This window comes from Mesoplodon bidens (genome assembly GCF_964165515.1).
Source record: "Mesoplodon bidens genome assembly, chromosome: 11".
Taxonomy (NCBI): Eukaryota; Metazoa; Chordata; class Mammalia; order Artiodactyla; family Ziphiidae; genus Mesoplodon; species Mesoplodon bidens.
This window is the reverse complement of record NC_138167.1, coordinates 94,143,722-94,163,133: the sequence shown is the minus strand read 5'-3', so window position 1 is coordinate 94,163,133 and position 19,412 is coordinate 94,143,722. Positions and strand designations below refer to the sequence as shown.

Sequence of the window (19,412 nt, the reverse complement as noted above, 5' to 3'; positions counted from 1 at the left end):
TGATGCATCTCTTTAGGTTGCTTATTTTATTCTATTTTATTTCCTTATGTTCTTTGCTATATGAGTGTCTATCTCAAGAGCAGAAAACCATTCCAAGCCTACCTTCTTTCCTTTCATAATTTTAACTTCTATGTAAAATTTTAAACTTTTTTTCTGATGCCCAAATATTTATATAACATTCATTTCTCCTTATAATAAAGAAAAAAAAGAACCTTATATGGGTAAAACTCTACTTATATGGGTAAAGAGAAGTGAATTACGGATGTTTTAATACCAAGGAAAGTATGTAGTAACTTCCCAGTGTTTCAAAACATTGTCAGAAATTGCATTTACCAATGAAAGCTTTCCATTTTTTATTAATCAGAGACAAATGTGAGATTCCAGCATCTAATCAACATGAGATGATCTGTACAGTCACACTGAGATGACAACATTTCAGGAGAAAGCAAAGAAATACAATATGTTGGTAGGACTTTATACACGTGAATCCCTGTTGCACTGTTTGTAGACTCATCTCATAAAAACTGCTCTTTGGGGCTTCCCTGGTGGCGCAGTGGTTGAGAGTCCGCCTGCCGATGCAGGGGACACGGGTTCGTGCCCCGGTCCGGGAGGATCCCACATGCCGTGCAGCGGCTGGGCCCATGAGCCATGGCCGCTGAGCCTGCGCGTCCGGAGCCTGTGCTCCGCAACGGGAGAGACCACAGCGGTGAGAGGCCCGCGTACCGCAAAAAAAAAAAACCGAACTGCTCTTTGAGAACTCCTTTACAAGTTGAATGAAAGAGTGTGGTGCATTAGCAGGAGCACCAACTCTGACAATTACCTTCTGGGTGAGTTAAAGCAAGACTCTTTAATATCTCAGAGCCTCATTTGTAAAGTAGGGTTTTATTTAATATTTATTTTATAAACATTTATTGAATGCCTACCATGTGTCAGAGATTATGCTAGTAGGCACTGGCAGTATGGAGGCAAACAAGACATGTCCCTGTCCTCAGAGTTCAGTGAGGAAGACAATAAAGTTACTAATTACACTAATTAGAACTATAATTACTGAACAGGGCTGAGAGGATCAGGGCGTAGGATTCTTTAGGGTATCTTCAAATCCATAGACTTAGGGGGAAGGAGGACTCAGTAATATTAGTACCGTAGTTTAGATTCATGTGACTTAAGTTGTTTTGTGTCCTTGCCTAAGTCACTTAACTATTCGGTGTGCCTCGGTTTTCTCATCTGTAAAAAATAACGTAAGAAAAGAATTTACTCATAAGGTTGTTAAGAGGATTAACGGACTAAATATATGTTATTCAACTCCCCCAGAATATCTCCAGCCACCCTCTTAATCAAGCAAAACTAAATTTATTAGAATTCTCGTAGAGGACTTCCCCTTGACGGTCTTGACTGTCTCTGAAGGAGGAAGTCAGGAAAGGATATTTATAAGATTTGGAAGTCTGGGCTCAAGGAGCTTAAGGCAGCTTTTCTAAGGTGGAGAACAGACTGGGGAAATTTCATGACATAAGTTTTATGGTTAGTATCTATAGCAAGGTGAGGGTCTTGAACCAAGTCTTGATAAGTAAACTGTTGCTTGATAAGTGAACTCTCTGCCAAGGAAAGCAGATTGTTTGTCTGAGATAAATTAATATATGGGAATTTCCTGAAACAATGAAGTTATTTATTGGTTTACAGTCTTATCTTTCCTGGGGAAAGTTTTCTTGCAACAAACAAATAAATCATGTTGAAACAGGTGGTCTCAGTTCTTAGACCCCATAGCTCTGTCACATTGATGCAGATGGTTGCGGTTCTCCATGTAAAGTACTTAATTCCTGGCACATAATGTATAATATAAAAGCAATAGTTGTGTTTTTTAAATGTCCTAGAGGGAGAGAAATGGGAACTTATTTATAAGTTATGACATTGATTTTGTAAGGAAAAATAATGTGTTCTAGATTCTAATGAGACAACTTACAAATGGATTTTTAGTGTCCCCATTCAAAATTTGAGGAATTGTCCACATTTAAAAGTGGATTTGAGGACTTCCCTGGTGGCGCAGTGGTTGAGAGTCCGCCTGCCGATACAGGGGACATGGGTTTATGCCCCAGTCCGGGAAGATCCCACATGCCGCGGAGCGGCTGGGCCCGTGAGCCATGGCCACTGAGCCTGCGCGTCCGGAGCCTATGCTCCGCAACGGGAGAGGCCACAACAGTGAGAGGCCCGTGTACCGCAAAAAAAAAAAAAAAAAAGTGGATTTGATTACTGGATGAATAACATTACTTTATGCTCAGTAGTATGTTTCACAGCAATTTTGCTTGCTGACATAATCTGTTATTTTAAGATTAATATTCATTTTTAGATTAATTTCTAACAGTGATTGCTCTGTATCTATAGGTATAAATGCTGAGACTTATGCAAAAGACCTCCCACACTACATGCATCTGATGATCTTTAATTGGCGTTTCTAGCTACTGTGCATAATAATAATTATTATTATTACCCTCTTTAACATGCATAGTTATTCCAAAGTCTTTGTCATGAGGCATGAGGTTTCATTTTTTCCTAGATGGCTATGAGCTAAACTGACTGCTTTTTTTTAATACATGTTTTTATTTTTTTTTAATTGAGATATAGTTGGTTTACATATTATGTAAGTTTCAGGTGTACAACATAGTGATTCACAATTTTTAGAGGTTATACTCCATTTATAGTTTTTATAAAATATTGTTGATATTTCCTGTGCTGTATATCCTTGTAGCTTATTTATTTTATACATAGTAGTTTGTACCTCTTAATCCCCTACCCCTATCCTGCTCCTCCTTCCTTCCCTCTCCCCACTCACAACCATTAGCTTGTTTTCTATATCTGTGAGTCTGTTTCTTTTTTGTTATTCTAAACAAAATATAAACTAGTGAGCAAATATTCACTAGTTTGTTTCATTTTTTAGATTCTACATATAAGTGATAACATATAGTATATGTCTTTCTCTGTCTGACTTATTTCACTAAGCATAATACCCACCAAGTCTATCCATTTTGTTGCAAATGGCAAAATGTCATTCTTTTTTGACGGTTGAGTAGTATTCCATTCCATATATATGTGTGTGTGTGTATACACATATATGCATATGAATAGTACATATATAAATAAATACATGAAATTTCCCTATGCTTTATTTTTTCCTTCCAGTTTTATTGAGATATAATTGACATACAGTACTGTTTAAGTTTAAGGTATACAGTGTAATGATTTGACTTACATACATCATGAAATATTTATCACAATAAGTTTAGTGAACATCCATCACCTCATGTAGATACAAAATTAAAGAAAGAAAAAAACATTTTCCTTGTGATAAGAACTTTCAGGATTTACTCTCTTAAAAACTGTCATATATAACATACAGCAATGTTAATTGTATTTATGTTGTGCACTATGTTCCCTGTTACTTATTTATCTTATAACTGGGAGTTTGTACCTTTTGACTGCCTTCATCCAATTCCCCCTCACCCCATCCCCCTCCTCTTGTAACCACAAACCTGATCTCTTTTTCTATGAGTTTGTTTGTTTTTGTTTGTTTTTAAGGTATAATTTGCCTACAGTTAACACTATGTTAGTTCCTGTTACACAACATAGTGATTTGATATTTCTATACATTTCAAGATGATCACCATGATGGCTCCAGTTATTATCTGTCACCATACAAAGATAATGCATAGTTTTTTTTTAATTGAAGTATAGTTGATGTACAATGTTGTGTTAATTTCTGCTATACAGCAAAGTGATTCACTCATACATATATATATATATAGTCTTTTTTTATCAATATATTCTCTTCCATCATGGTTTATCACATGATATTGAATATGGTTCCCTGTGCTATACAGTAGGACCTTGTTGTTTATCCATTCTATATATAATAGTTTGCATCTGCTAACCCCAACAAACTCTCAGTTCATCCCTTCCCCACCCCCCCACCCTTGCCAACCACACTGTACATTTCATACCCATGACTCATTTGTTTTGCAGCTGGAATTTTGTACCTCTTAATCTCCCTCACCTATTTCTCTCCCTCCCTGTCCCTGACCCACTCCCCTCTGGCAACCACCTGTTTGTTGTCTCTATCTATGAGTCTGTTTCTGTCTAGTTATGCTTATTCATTTGTTTTGCTTTTTAGATTCCACATATAAGTGAAATCATTCAGTATTTGTCTTCCTCTGTCTGACTTACTTCACTTAACATAATATCCACCAAGTCTATCCATGTTGTTGCAAATGGGAAAATTGCGTTCTTTTTTATGGCTGAGTAATATTCCATTGTGTGTGTGTGTGTCCATCTTCTGTTTCCATTCATCTACTGAGGAGCACTTAGGTTGCTTCCATATCTTGCATATCTTGGCTATTGTAAATAATGCTACAGTGAACACAGGGGTGCATTTATCTTTTCAAATTAGTGTTTTTGTTTTCTTCAGGTAAATACCCAAGAGTAGAATTGCTGTATCATATGAAGTTCTATTTTTAGTTTTTTAAGGCATGTCCATCTGTTCTCCATAGTGGCTGCGCCAATTTACATCCCCACCAACAGTGCACGAGGGTTCCCTTTCCTCCACACCCTCTCCAGCATTTGTTACTTTTGTTCTTTTCATTGATCGCCATTTCTGACAGGTGTGAGGTGATATGTCATTGTGGTTTTGATTTGCATTTCCTTGATGATTGGTGATGTTGAGCATCTTTTCATGTGCCTTTTGACCATCTGTATGCCTACTTTGGAAAAATGTCTATTCAGATCCTCTGCCCATTTTTGATTGGGTTGTTGGGGGTTTTTTTGATGTTGAGTTGTATGAGTTCTTTGTATATTTTGGATATTAACCCCTTATTAGATGTATCATTTGCATATATTTTCTCCCATTCAGTAGGTGACCTTTTCATTTTGTTGTTAGTTTCCTTTGCTGTGCAAAAGCCTTTCCATTTGATGTAGTCCCATTTGTCTATTTTTGCTTTTGTTTCCTTTGCCTGAGGAGACATATCCATGAAATATTATTAAGATCAGTGTCAAAGAGCTTACTTCCTATGTTTCCTTCTAGAAGTGTTATGGTTTCAGGTTTTACATTTAAGTCTTTAATCCATTTTGAATTTATTTTTGTGCATGGTTTGAGAGAGTAGTCCCCTTTGATTCTTTTGCATATAACTGTCCAGTTTTCCCAACACTGTTTGTTGAAGAGACTGCCTTTTCCTCATTGTATACCTTGCCTCCTTTGTTGGAGTTTAATTACCCATAAAAGTGTGGGTTCATTTCTGGACTCTCTATTCTGTTCCACTGATCTATGTGTCTGTTTTTGTGCCAGCACCATACTGTTTTGATTACTGTAGCTTTGTAGTATTTGGAATCAGGGAGCGTGATACCCCCAGCTTTGTTGTTCTCTCTCAAGACTGTTTTGGCTTTTCAGGGACTTTTGTGTTTTCATACAAATTTTAGAATTATTTGTCCAAGTTCTGTGAAAAATGCCATTGGTATTTTGATAAGGTCCCATATGCTTTAAATTTAAGAATTATACATCTAAATACCTTTCGAGTCAAAGCAGAAAGTGGAAATCAGAAAATATTTTGAATAATAATGAAAACAATTGAATTGAATTATAATGAAAAAATTATAATTTTTCATTACAGATCATTGTAATTTTCATTACAAATTAGACATCAAAACTTGTAAGATGAGCTAAACCATGATATAAGGAAACACTAGCTGTGAACACATATTAGAAAAGAAAAAGACCGAAAATCAAAAGATTAGTAGTTAGTGGAAGAAAAACACACAGAGAGATAATTAATGCCTCTAAAAGTTGGTTCTTAGATAACTAATGAAATTGATACAACTCTGAAAGAGTAGTCATTAAAAAAAATAAAACAGTTAAATAACTAAGGAATATAAAAGGGAACATCACTATAGATCCTACAAAAATTAGAACGGTAGTAAGAATATTTTGAACAGCTTTATACTGATAAATTTGAACATTTGTGTAAAAAGGAAATTTTTCTCAAAGAAATGCAATATGCCAAAATTGCCAAAAGAAGAAAAATAAAACATAAATAATCATATAACTGTTATATTGAATCTGCAATTAATCCTCTATTAATTTCCTACATCTCAATAAAAGTACTTAGTGGATGTTAAATGTAATTGTTACCTGCTATCTTGTTAGTTCGCAACTATGTGACTATAACACTTAAGGTTGGGGAGAAAGATTTAAAAGCTGTTGATAGTTCCTAATCTTCAGGAGTTCATAATCTAGTCATTGAAACACATATGAGAGGCATATGGAAGAGTTAAGAGTTAGATAATGACATTTGGGAGGAGAAGAAGAAAGTGTCTACATGAACACACAATGCTTTACCATGGACTATGTCCTAGATTGTTGACTTCTGTCCCATTCTTCCCCTTAATTATAGTTTCCTTTGGGTTGTTTCTAAATGTGGTCAGTAGAATGGCTTGTTTTCGTGGAGGAGAGGACTGTTTAAGAAATTCTCTGTTATTTGAAATATGTGCTCTGGTTAACCTGTGACCAAAGGAACTGAAAGTCTCCAAACCTTCCCAGATGATTTGTACTTGGCCAGTGATACTACTGGCTACATGTATGGGAATTTATTAGTTGATGTATTTATCTCAGTGGATTTCCTCATTAAGTTTGCAGATGTTCTGTCAATGAAAGACCTTTTTTTTTAAATTGTACTGTTTTTATCAGAATTTTCCAATGAACAATCCAGAATAAAAGAGTTAACACATTTCAGCACAGAACAGAGTAGCATGTATTTAAAATTCATGGGAGGAAAAGCCTTTAATTTGTACTCAGACAGTTATGATTGAACATGTTGGATTTTAGAAAAATAGAGGAATTATGCAAATTCCAACCTGAAATTCAACACATTGCTTTCCATTTAGTCAACATGGGATTTGGTGTGCATCAGCTAATCATGTTGAACTAAATGCACATGTATTCAGAGTTAGCTGCCCTCTCAGGAAAGAATCCATTCTTCTAATACTGCCACAACTCTTTTAAGAAAATTAGTTGATGGTGGTTTTCCATCGAGCAAACTATACTCAAATAATGTGTTTAAAGGGAAAGATAAAACAATTCCAGATCCATTTGATTATGACAACAGACATCTCTGGTGCTCTGGTGACTTCAGACTATTTCCAATTTTAGTAGACAATATAACTGTGCAGGTAAACCTCTGTGAATAAAGGCATAAGGGACAGATTTTTAAATCATAAAGAAAAAATGTTAGTGCTCTATTTCCACTTAAATCCAAAAGGACAGGAACTAAAAATAAAATTGAAGGCAAAGGAGAGGGTTCACTTTTAACGTATAGGATGTTGACCATCTTTTTACGTATGTAAACAATGCCTTTAAAGGCTCCACATTTACATTCATGTTACCAGCTTATACTATGTTTGGGAAGTCATCCCTTCACAGCAGGTTTTACTGTACTGAAGAGTGATATTTAGTAGTTTTGAGGATCAACATTTACAGTGTAAGAACTGAAAGCTTTTGCAAGGTAAATGATTTTCTTGGATAACTTTTCTCTAATTAATAGCAAATACTGTCTGTTTCTCTTGAAAATAAACATCTGAATTTTTAAAATATGCATCATATTTTAGATCTCTAGCACAGTTTTAATATCCACTTTTGTTAATGAGATTCTTGGTAATGTGTTTTCATTCTAATAAATGGGTTGCAGATGCTTAGAGAAGAAAGGATTTCATTAAAATTGCTGCTGTTAATAGCACACCTCCTACCTTTAAGATTAATGAAACAATAGTAAATTCAACCAATATCTCCTTACTGTTCTATTATTATGAAAATTAAAACTTTATATCTCTTGGAGCTTTGTTTAGTTAATAAATAAAGCAGTGTTACAGAGCTTCTGAAGGTCATAGTAGCCTGGTGGAGTTACATCAAATACACATTTAATTTATGTCTTGATTTTTAGATTCTAAACTGTCTACAAGATGCAAATGCATAAGAAGGGTAGGATAGCTGTTTGTCAGGGCCAAAATAGAAATGCCATCTTGGAAAAATAGGAAACAGAAGATGAAATCTCTGTGACTTTTCCAAAAACAGAGTATATGTGTTTCTGATCAAGTAAGACATATAAAGTCCAACAAAACTTTATTGAACATCTATAAACCGGTGTTTTCACACTTAACCTCAATTCTCAGAACAACAAATTAATTCAATAGCGTGTATTAGGGATATAGATTGTTAGTATCCAAACAGTAATATACACCCAAGGAGCAAGCAGTAATACTTGAGAACAGTTCACCCATTTTTCATTCCCTCTAGGGTTTAATTATTATCTTGAAAGCATAATGATTTCAGTGCCCAGTGTCTGCTTACAGACTTTCTTCTTGTTCTTTCCTTTTGTCTAACCCTGTGATCTCCAGACTTTGGTGGGCCAAAGAATTAAGGTGTATAGTACTATATTCAAAGCTAAACAAATAACCATGTAAATGTAATTTCTATAAAAATGTGTTCTTACAGGAAACACATTTAAGAGATCTCTCAGCTCACTGTTCATAGATTTAAGAAAAAAAGATTCAATGATAAGAATCCCATTGACATTCCAAATAATGTATTTTGTTTTTACTACTTTGGATAATAGATTTGTACTTGGCTTTTATTGTCTTGTAAGTATATGCTAAGTTAAAATCAGAACTTTGCAATTTAAAGTTAAAAGTGGCAGCCCGAGGCCACTTTTGAAAGAATTGAACACCAGTGATAGTGGTTAGTTTGTTTTGTTTTGTTTTGCTTTCATATCTTTATTGGAGTATAATTGCTTTACAATGTTGTGTTAGTTTCTGCTGTACAACAAAGTGAATCAGCTATATGTATACATATATCCCCATATCCCCTCCCTTTTGCGTCTCCCTCCCACCCTCCCTATCCCACCCCTCTAGGTGGTCACAAAGCACCGAGCTGATCTCCCTGTGCTATGCAGCAGCTTCCCACTAGCTATCTATTTTACATTTAGTAGTGTATATATGTCAGTGCTACTCTCTCACTGTGTCCCAGCTTCCCCTTCCCCACCCCATGTCCTCAAGTCCATTCTCTGTGTCTGTGTATGTATTCCTGCCCTGACACTAGGTTCATCAGTACCATTTTTTTAGATTCCATATATGTGCGTTAGGATCTGGTATTTGTTTTTCTCTCTCTGATTTACTTTACTCAGTATGACAGACTCTAGGTCCATCCACCTCATTACAGATAACTCAGTTTCATTCCTTTTTATGGCTGAGTAATATTCCATTGTATATATGTGCCAGATAATGGTTAGTTTTAACTTACTTAGAAAGATCAGTGAAAACCAAGAAGCTTCCTGCCCATGATATTAATTTTAATTTTAAAATAAATCTTGGGACTTCCTGGTGGCGCAGTGGTTAAGAATCCACCTGCCAATGCAGGGGACTCAGGTTCAAGCCCTGGTCCGGGAAGATCCCACATGCCACAGAGCAACTAAGCCCGTGCACCACAACTACTGAGCCTGCGCTCTAGAGCCCACGAGTCACAACTACTGAAGCCCATGTGCCTAGAGCCCATGCTCTGCAACAAAGAGAAGCCACCGCAATGAGAAGCCCATGCACTGCAACGAAGAGTAGCCCCCACTCGCTGCAACTAGACAAAGCCTGCACGCAGCAATGAAGACCCAATGCAGCCAAACTAAATATATAAATAAAATAAAAAATAAATAAAAATTTAAAATAAATCTTAAGATAATTACTAAAAATAAACCTAAAGATAATTGCCAATTATTAAATACCAACTACTTTGACATTTTATATATCATATATACAAGGGCCACCCCAGAAGAATCAGAGAGGGGGTTTTATAAAGAGGCCTGTAAATGAAATTTGAAAATTCCAAAGAAAATTTTAAAAACAGCTAACCAAATAGATGACCACACAGCATATTGTTAGGACAATAACATTCCAAAAAGCTGGTGGGCATATAGCAATGCTTAAAACTTCAACATATGAGCTACAGAGTATATTTCTTAGTTACCAGTACTGATCTTTCTGGACACCAGAGTGATAAGTTAAAATTGTAAGAAATTATTCCAGTATGTAATAACACTTCTTTTCACATTGAAGTCCACGCCAGTGGCATGCTTCCCTGTCCAAAGATAAGCTTCCAGTCCTAGAAATAATATGGGAAGCAAAGATTAAGAAGGAGATTCCCTGCATCACTTGTTTTTCCTCAAGTAAGCTGAGCTTAGAGTCTTATTACGCAAAATTGCACTCCGCAGACCAACAGCATCAGCATCACCTGAGAACTTGTTAAAAATGCAGAATCTCAGTCCCTACCCCAAACCTACTCAGTCAGAATAGGTATTTTAAGAGACCCCCAAATGCTTAACATTTGAGAAGACAGCCTCTTTAAGGCTCCTCTGAGAGAGTTTTATGCCCAAGAACACAGAAGACCCTGCCAGGCCCCTTAGTATCTGCTGCATTCCAAGGTTAGGGAGCATGCAAATCCCGAGGGTGCTCACTCACAGCCCTGCCCTAAATGGACCACATCTTGCCTCACGCTTGAGAGGTCTGTACCTAAGAATATTAGACCTCCCTCTCTTCAGTCACTGCTGAAGAATAAATAACAAGGAGACCAGAATTTCACAAATCCCTTCTGCCTTCAGCTGACATTTTTTAACAGGCGTTACTCCAACAGGACTTGTTAATAAATTTGGGGATTGAATTGTGGGGCTTTTTGCAGCCATTTCTCACGACTGACTAAGGCTATGTCTTTTCAATATAATGTAAAAGATTTAGTTTGTAAGTAAAATTTAAGAATGTGAAAATGTTCTGTATTATCTGTATATTTACCATAAAACTCTAACTTATATATATAAATTAGGAGCAACTCTTCAAAAGGCCTTCATATCTTTTGGTAGATGCTCCACATTTTATTCCATGCTTTTTCTGTTTATCTCTGATTAGGGTATCTTTCACCCATGCGATCTTTTCTTATTCATAAGGATAGCAAACCAGTTGGCATTGGAATTTTCATAGAATTTATTTTAAAAATCAAGATACAGTGAATCTATTAAGGCAAACAAATCAGGTTCCTGGGCTAAACCTCAAATTGAGTTAACATAAAAGCTGTCATTTTTACAAATCCATGAAAAATGAATGAGGAATTTGGCTCTCGAATAATATGATCATGCTATTTAAAACTCTTTTAAAAAAAAACTCTTTACTTTCTTTCTTTTGGTTTTAAAAAAAATGAAGAAAGTATAGTTAAATTACTCACATTCCCACCACCAAGTAGTTCTTTTCAGTCGGTCCAAATGCATTTATTGTTTATATCTGCCTTAACAATCAACATACCATTTATATTCTGCCTCTTTTACTTAATATTATGTAAGAAACATTTCCCTATAATTCTACATTGCCTTCATCGTGATCATTTTTAATGACTTAAGAGTCCATCCTAATGACATATACTCTATTTACCCATTATTTTATTGTTAGACCTTCCAACCTCTTGCTATTGTGCCTCAGACTGTTGTGAGTACATATGAGCATATGACATTCTCCTCTTCAATCATTTACGCTGTATGACTACATTCCCAGAAGGAGAATTGCTAGTTAAAGGTTGATAATACTATTAAGTGTATCATATACATTAACTATTTAGGAACTCTGCTTTTTTCAATCCAGGGCCAAATTTGGATTTAGTTCTTTTCATAAAAGCTGCCAGCTTGGGAAATCATTGATGGTTAAACATAGAATCCACAGACAGCTTCAGTAACAATGAACTGCAAACCCTGAATAGGCTCCTGCCTAGATATTTGTACATAAAATATAAGGAAACATAGGCAAGCAATCTACTAATGACTAGACAGAAATCAGTTCAGATAACTGAGGTCTACATAAGTGTGCCAATAAATTAAATTCAAAGATACCCTCCAAAACTGCACAAATGACCAGTCACCAAATATAAGAATAAATACAAAGAACTTTTTTATGTGCCCCATTTGATTATTAAAAAATAATAATAACCTACAATTTAATCTTTTTTGTAACCTCTGTTTTTCTCTTCCCCAAAGAATCCAACTCCAGTCTAGTAAATGCTAAAAGCACATAGTTTAACTGAAATTATGAACAGACACAGAAGGCCAATTTAAACAGATGTCATAATCAAAAAAATTTTTATCCCACTTACATGTATTAGTTAATAGATGTCAGAATGGCCAGCTTGACAGGAAGAGAAGAAGGAGCCACTTCAGTTTTAGATTTCATGAAACCGCCCCCAGTAGTTCCTCTTATATGCAGCCCAAAGGTGTTGCATAAGCTCCTTTCTGGCAAGTAGGGATACATCATCAATTTCTTTGACAGTTTTGAAACTCTACTATTCAAATTGCTCTTTCACCATTGTAGTCTCCATGGAAGCTTCCAATGTGTTAACATAATTCTAGATTCACTATTCTCAAGCGTGTTGGCATCTGAGAGCTCTCTGAAGGAGTCTTCTTGAGTAGCCAGATCTGTTTTAAAAATTTTAGAGGTTACTCCAACTTTATATTTCTCTTATGTACCTTTGTACCATTATACAGAGTGTCCTTGGCAACTACTCAAATTTTAAAAGGTTTTTTAAACTCCAAATGACATGATGGATTATAATAATAATGCCAACTAAATATTTATTGAGTGCCTACTCTATGCTAGGTGCTGTTCTAAGCACTTTATATTTATTAACTTACTTAATCTTTATAGCAATCATTAAGAGGAAGGGACTATATTATTTCTGTTGCTCTACTGAAGGGAAAATTGAAATACAGAAAGGTCCAGCAACTTGCTCCAAGTTGGAGGAGGCATGGGAATGGTAAAGTCAAGAATCAAATTCAGGCATCCGGCTTCAGAGTCTAACTGCTTAGCCACTACAGATACTGTCTTACTTCTTGATTATTGGAGGGTCTTCTGTGTTGGTCTTAATTATTTGGTTTCCTCTTGAGACAGTCAAGATATTGGTGGATGCATAATCCTATAAACTTCAAGTAACTGATGATTTCTTGGTTGTCCTGCCTCTAAAGGATAGGTCTCATAATCTACCAGTCAGATGGAACTGTTTTTGCAAATGGCAGGAAAAATATTTGTTTTTTTCTGAGACACATAAAAAGAGTTTCATTATTAAAATGAAGGGAAGTATGTGTACAACTAAAATCATAAGTAAAGTGTTCTTGAATTTTCTGCTCCAAATAGTAATAGATATTTGCTTTATTTTTTATATTGGAAAATTAAAGCTGAGAGTTAAAATCACTTTTTCCAAAATCATCTAACTAAAACTGGGAGTTACTAAAACTCAAAATAAATGACAATTATAGACAATATTCAGAGAAGGCCACTCAGTGACATGTCTGGAACAAGACAGGCAAGCCCATTCTCAGCATCTCTCTTCTGGCTAACATGTAATTCCAACTTCATAGCAGTGACTACTCTCAACCCACTTTAATCCTCCTGCTTTCTATATTAAAAAAAAGAATAAGTAAGACAGTTATTGAATTTCCCTAGCTTTTTTTTTTTTTTTTTTCAGTACGCGGGCCTCTCACTGTTCTGGCCTCTCCCGTTGCGCAGCACAGGCTCCAGATGCACAGGCTCAGCGGCCGTGGCTCACGGGCCCAGCCGCTCCACGGCATGTGGGATCCTCCCGGAACGGGGCACGAACCCGCGTCTCCTGCATCGGCAGGCGGACTCTCAACCACTGCGCCACCAGGGAAGCCCTTCCCTAGCTTTTTGACAACCTCCAATTCAAAACTGGACCTCATGTTTTTAAATCCTCCCTACAACCGTGCATTACAAGCCCAAATCCTAGAAGAAGTCCCTAAAAACTCTCTCTTACTGAGACAACCCCCCATTCTCCTGGAGTGCATGCCCCCTGGCTGCAGTCAGCGAAATAAATCTAGTTCGGACCACAGTTTTGTTCTTAATGCCCTTTGGTTGATGGGCTATAAAAGTTTCTAGATTATTTCTCTAGGTGGAAGGTGGGCTAAAGTACACTGAAGAGCAATATTGGGGAGAAAACTAAAAATTCCATTTCAGATATGTTGAGTGCAGGATACTTTTGAGAGATTCAAGGAATATTAAAGAAGCACTGGTCTAAAAGGGCCTGTAGAACAAAGGGAAAGCATGGATACAAATGTAGAAGTTATCAACATATAGATGGAAATTGAAGCTAGAACTTGGATGAGATCACTCGGTGTAAAAAGCATAGGGATAAAAGAATGGAGAAACTAAAACTCCAATATGAAGTTTCTATAGAGAAGTGTGAACAACAAACGTGGCTGTGAAAGCACATCCAGAGATAAAGCAGAAAGACCAGGAGCAGATCATCATGTGAATCAAGGAAGAGGATATTTCAAGGCCTATGGAGTAGCCAATGGTTGGAAGCATTTGAAAGATCCAGTAAGAAGAGAATGGGAAAATTCCCACTGAAGTCCATCATTGACATTTTTTGTGAGAGATTTTTCAGAATTTTGATGGAAGCAGAAGCCAGAATAAATGGCCGAGGGGTAAGTATGAATTAAGCTAAGTGAAGGAAGAAAGAAGGGTCTTCCAGGAGGAGGGACAGAGTGATAGTGCTGTAAATAGTGGTTGAAAGAATGGGTTCTAGAGAGAGACTGATAGGAGTTCAAATCCCAGTTGTGTCCCTCACTAGCTGTGTGACCTTAGTTAGATTAGTTAACTTATTTGTGCTTCAGTTTTTCCATCTGTCAACTGGGGGAAAAACAGTAACCACATGCAGTTATGAGCAGAAAGAGATCAAGTAATAGAGATCCTTGTATATAGTAACGTCTCAATAAGGACAAGCAACAATTATTGCAAAAACCTGAGAGAGCATGACTCCATTAGGGGCTTGAAAGTTGTTTAATGTGAATGGTGAGTATGGAGATAAGACCAGACAGGTTGACAGGGTCCTAGGCATGGAAGCCATGAATGGCATGCCAAAGAGACACATTTCCTCTCAAGGCATAAAAGGTTCACTGAGGGAGTTTAGGAAGAGAGTGATGTGATTATAGTTCTATTTTAGAATAATTGCTCTGACTATATAGCCTAGAGGATGGATTGGAGTGGAATCAAGCTGAAGGCCAGGGCAGCCGTTAGGACCCCATTTCAAAAGCCTAAATGAAAAGAGATAATGCCTTGATTAGGGCAGAGGAAGTAGGAATGGAAAAGAAAAAAGTTGTCAAGGAGGTAAAATGATCATGACTTGGTTACTGACTCTATATTGTAGGAGAGACACAGTGAAGTCTAGGATACTCACCCTTCACCTCCCCTCAAGTTTCTAGCATGGGTGACTAGCTGAGTAGCACAGCCATTTACTGAGGAAGCAAGTCTAAGAAGGAACAAAGGTCTAAGTGGTTGCTTGGGAATTAGGGGTTGCTTATTCAATTTTGGATATGCTGTGTCTGTGAAATACCCACATGTTGAAGATATCCAATATGCAACCTAGAACCCATAGGAAACTTTGAGCTCAAGATCTAGTAATGGTTGTTTAAATCAGGACTGTTCAAGGGGTTACTGAGGAAGCATATCTAGAGAGAGAAGAGTATTGAAAAAAAATGTCATTCAGAGAGATTATCTAGGAAAATAACATTAGTTGACAACAGACAAATGTTAAATCTCCTTCAAATGTTAAAGAATTTTTTAGATGGCAACTGCTATAGCCAGCTAACATCCAGCTTTTATTCAACAGTGGAGAATTTACGATGAAACGGAGAGTGGGGACCAGGGGGAAGGCTAACCCCTCTCTCCTCCACTCAGCCTCCCAGCCTCTCCTCATGGTCCATGTGATGTGAGAAAATAAGCATCCGGCACTGGAGAGATTGGCAAGTGGTTCCTTGAGAGTTAACCAAGCTTCAGGGTGGTAGGTGTTTGGTGAATAAGGTGATAGTATAGGGTCATTGGTTTTCTCTAGATAAGGATTTCCAGAAGCCCTCGGTGGAAAGGATCACAGCAATGGGAGAATGAGTGAGAAAGGGGAAGAACACAGTAGGTTACATGTAAGAGCATGAATAGACAAGATGATGGATGGGTGGTGCATGTGTTTTGTCCACTTGGGAAGGATGGCCAGGTGAAGGCATGTAGTTCCAAGCTTTTGGTATTTCAAACAGAGGCCATGAGAGGCCTCTGATGGTCACTTTCTGTCTCTGTGCATGATAATTACCTCATCCCAGGCAGTAGATGTTGCACACTTAGCCCAAGTCAAACCCTTTGCCTTACCTTTTTGCCTGGTGAGCTCTGCTCACGTTTCACAACCCACCTGAAATATCACCTTCTCAGGAAAAACCAGGACTCTCATTGAGCACATAATGGATATTGGCAGGATATTAAGCAATTAGTGGGAAAATGATCACACTAAAACAATAATAATAATAACATTGAGCCTTGAGTTGGGGAGCCTATGTTCTATTCCTGGTTTTGCCACCAAGTATGTGACCCTGGGCAAGCCACTTCACCTCTTCAGGCCTCAGTTCCTTTATTTACATAATGAGAGAGTTTATATAATGAGAGTCAGTGAGTTCTATGATATTTTATAAGTAGCCCATGACACCATGGCCATCGCTAGGTTGAGGAGCAGAATGCAGACTGGGTGGGCTGCCCCAGAATGCTGGTAGGGCTGACAGAAACCCCTGCTAATAGATCAGCATTACAGATGATTCCAAAGAAAGCTATACCATAAAGCAAGCCTACTAGCAGCCTGGCTTTCCTTGGTGTGCTGCCCTCAACAGCAGAGCCTGCTCAGTCTTAAAGGACCAGGACAGTTACCCTACTTTGGATTCTCTGTGGGATCTGTTTAGGATATCTCAGAATCTGCAGGATCATTCAATTATCAGTTAACTCTTAGGGAGGAGAGGGGAAGTGAGGGAGTGAAGGGAGAGAAGTGGGAAAGACTTTGCAGAGTGGACTTCAGTGCCCTTTGCCAACCTCTTACCTTTCCTGCAATTTACCCACGTCACTTCTCCCTCCCTCCCTCCCACGGTCTCATTCAAAGGGATCCCTTCTCCTTTTCCTGAGGGTAGTTCTGTTATCTGTGTTCATAGGTCCAAACCCACTGCTCTAGTACAGAACAAGGTCAAATAACTAAATAATAATCATATGTTTGAGAAGGAAAAGGACAACCACCACTAGACTCCATCCTGTATCAACATCACCCCCCTTCCTTTATATTATAAAGTTTGAGGTAAAGATCCTGATTAAGAGGAAGCCACAGCTCTATGTCTCCAATTCCTTCCCTCGTTCACTGCCAACTCACAACAGCCAGATCCCTCCCCCCATCCCAGCAACTGGCATCCACATCACCAGATCCACAGGATACTTTCTTGACTATACTACAGTGTCTGCCATTGTTGAGGAACCCCTTCCGTAAACTTTCTAAAACTACAGATTATCATTCAGCCTAACTAACCACATTTTCTTCTCCTTGCCCATATCTCCTGTCAAAGGGGTGAACACAGACAGCCATGTTTTATACCCAAGACTCTCAGGACCGCAGGTGGTGGGAGCATGAGTACACACCTGGTCAAGGCAACCTAGATCCTTGATGTGACCTGAAGAAAAGTTAGACCTATCAGATTCTCCCTTTCTCAGGAGTTTGAAATAGACAAAAGTATGGGGTGGAAGTTGAAAATTCATGGTATATAAAGAGATTCTAGGGGCAGTGTTTGACCATGTGAAGCCAAAGTTATGAGGGTCAGAAACTGAATGAGCAGAGAAAGAGGTCATTAGAGAGAAGAGATAAAGCCAATACACAGAAACAGGAAGGCCGTAAGATTCAGGGAGATGGAGAGAACATCTGACCCCCAAGAGTTGCTTCCCAGAAGCCAAAAGAGCCACTACTCCTAGACTGTTCTCCTTCCACTATCTGTTCTCTCTCTGCCTTCTTTGAAGCCTCTTCCCTATTTGTCCTTTAACTATTAGTCTTTTCCATTGAAGGCTCTGTCCTTGGGCCTTTTTCATTCTACACACTTTCCATGGGACATGGACCTGGCTTCCAAAAGGACCTGTATCTGATGATGCTCAGATCTGAATTTCTAGGCTACCTCTCTCTCCTGAGCTCTAGACCTGTTTATTCATCTGCCTGATGGACACTGCCACTCCCATGGGCATTCCACCAGCACTTCAAAATCAACATGTCTAAAATTAAACTTCTGGTCAAACCTACTCTTCTTCTAATACTCCTTTTCAGTGAAGTAAACTTTCAGCTGAAAACTATAATCACCCTACACTTCTCACTCCTTCCAATCCATTGGAACGTTAAGTCATGTTCATTCAACCTCCTACCTTTCTCCTCACTGCCCCTCCTCTCCAGTCCCACTGCTACTAAGTTCAGAGCCTCATAACTGCCCTTTGGTTTCCTTGGCATCAGTCTCCTACCCCTGCTTATAACTCTTCTGTGGCTTTCCAGTTTTCTGACAGGAAAATCCAAACTCTTAAGCAGGGCGTCCAAATCTTCCATGATGCTTCCCTTGCCTACTTCATTCGTATAGTCTTTCTCTGCACTCCATCTAACCCCAGTTTCAAATGATCCAGACTTGCCGCAACTCCCACGGCATCTCAAGTGTTGCCTCCATCTGGACTTTGCTCTCACCGATCCTGCTTCCAGGAAGGCTAGCATCCCTTTCTCTTCCTGCCAACACTTTCCTGTGTTGTCCTTCAGTATTTATGAGCCCGCCCCCACATTTAAATACTCTTCTTTTATTAGGCCCCAGTGGTACTCCGCACAGATGACTGTGACAACATCAATATCACTTTATCACGCTTAATTTTAAAATGTTTGTATTCCTCTATTTGACCTAGAAGGGCAGGAAATCTATCATTTTTACTGTTTGTCCTGTGCCTAGCAGTGAAAGCATTCAGAGCATGCTGGCGAGGAAAGGAAGGAAATAAATACACTGATCCTCCAGGGGGAAGGAAACTAGCCTGTCCTCTGAGAGAATCGAATAGTGCCCAGTAAGTGAAGCCATGAAATTTTATGGTCATAATTTAAAATGTCCTCCAAAAAGAAAAGAAACAAAAAAACAAAAAAACCTCTCCTACAGAGGGCAAGAAAGAGCACCATCCTCTTCCTCAGAAAGTATAATATCACGTCAGCAACTGGAAGCAGGAACCCCTCAAAGACAGGCAGCCTGTTTCCTATAAGGATAACTGAGCAAGATGAAGCAATTTCCTCAAGTAAACAGAAACCCTCAAAAATAGAAAGATTTTTCATCTACACCCCTATCTTACCAAGATGTGTGGGTGGAATTTGCTCCATTTAGACCCTGGTAAACATAGTGAAAAATAGAGCCCATCACAAAGGAATGGGCCCAGTGCCCCAGCAGACACAGGCAGCAAAGGCTCCGTCCCAGCTGCTAACAGTGCTGGAGAGTCAGTTAGTCCCT

The 19,412-nt window shown here is 38.1% G+C and overlaps 1 protein-coding gene across 3 annotated transcripts in view; it reads left to right on the top strand.

Annotated features, from left to right (window-relative positions):
* Nucleotides 1-16,090, top strand: part of METTL25 (methyltransferase like 25) — a gene marked incomplete at both ends in the record, with an annotated part of 112,204 nt that extends 96,114 nt beyond the window's left edge. The window contains 2 exons of one of the 3 annotated variants that reach the window (XR_014017039.1): nt 13,565-14,540; nt 15,725-16,090. Of the gene's footprint in view, nt 1-364; nt 665-13,564; nt 14,731-15,724 lie in introns of those variants that run through there. The other 2 variants (XM_081248927.1, XM_081248926.1) reach the window with 2 other exon arrangements.
* Nucleotides 16,091-19,412: the final 3,322 nt, after the last annotated feature.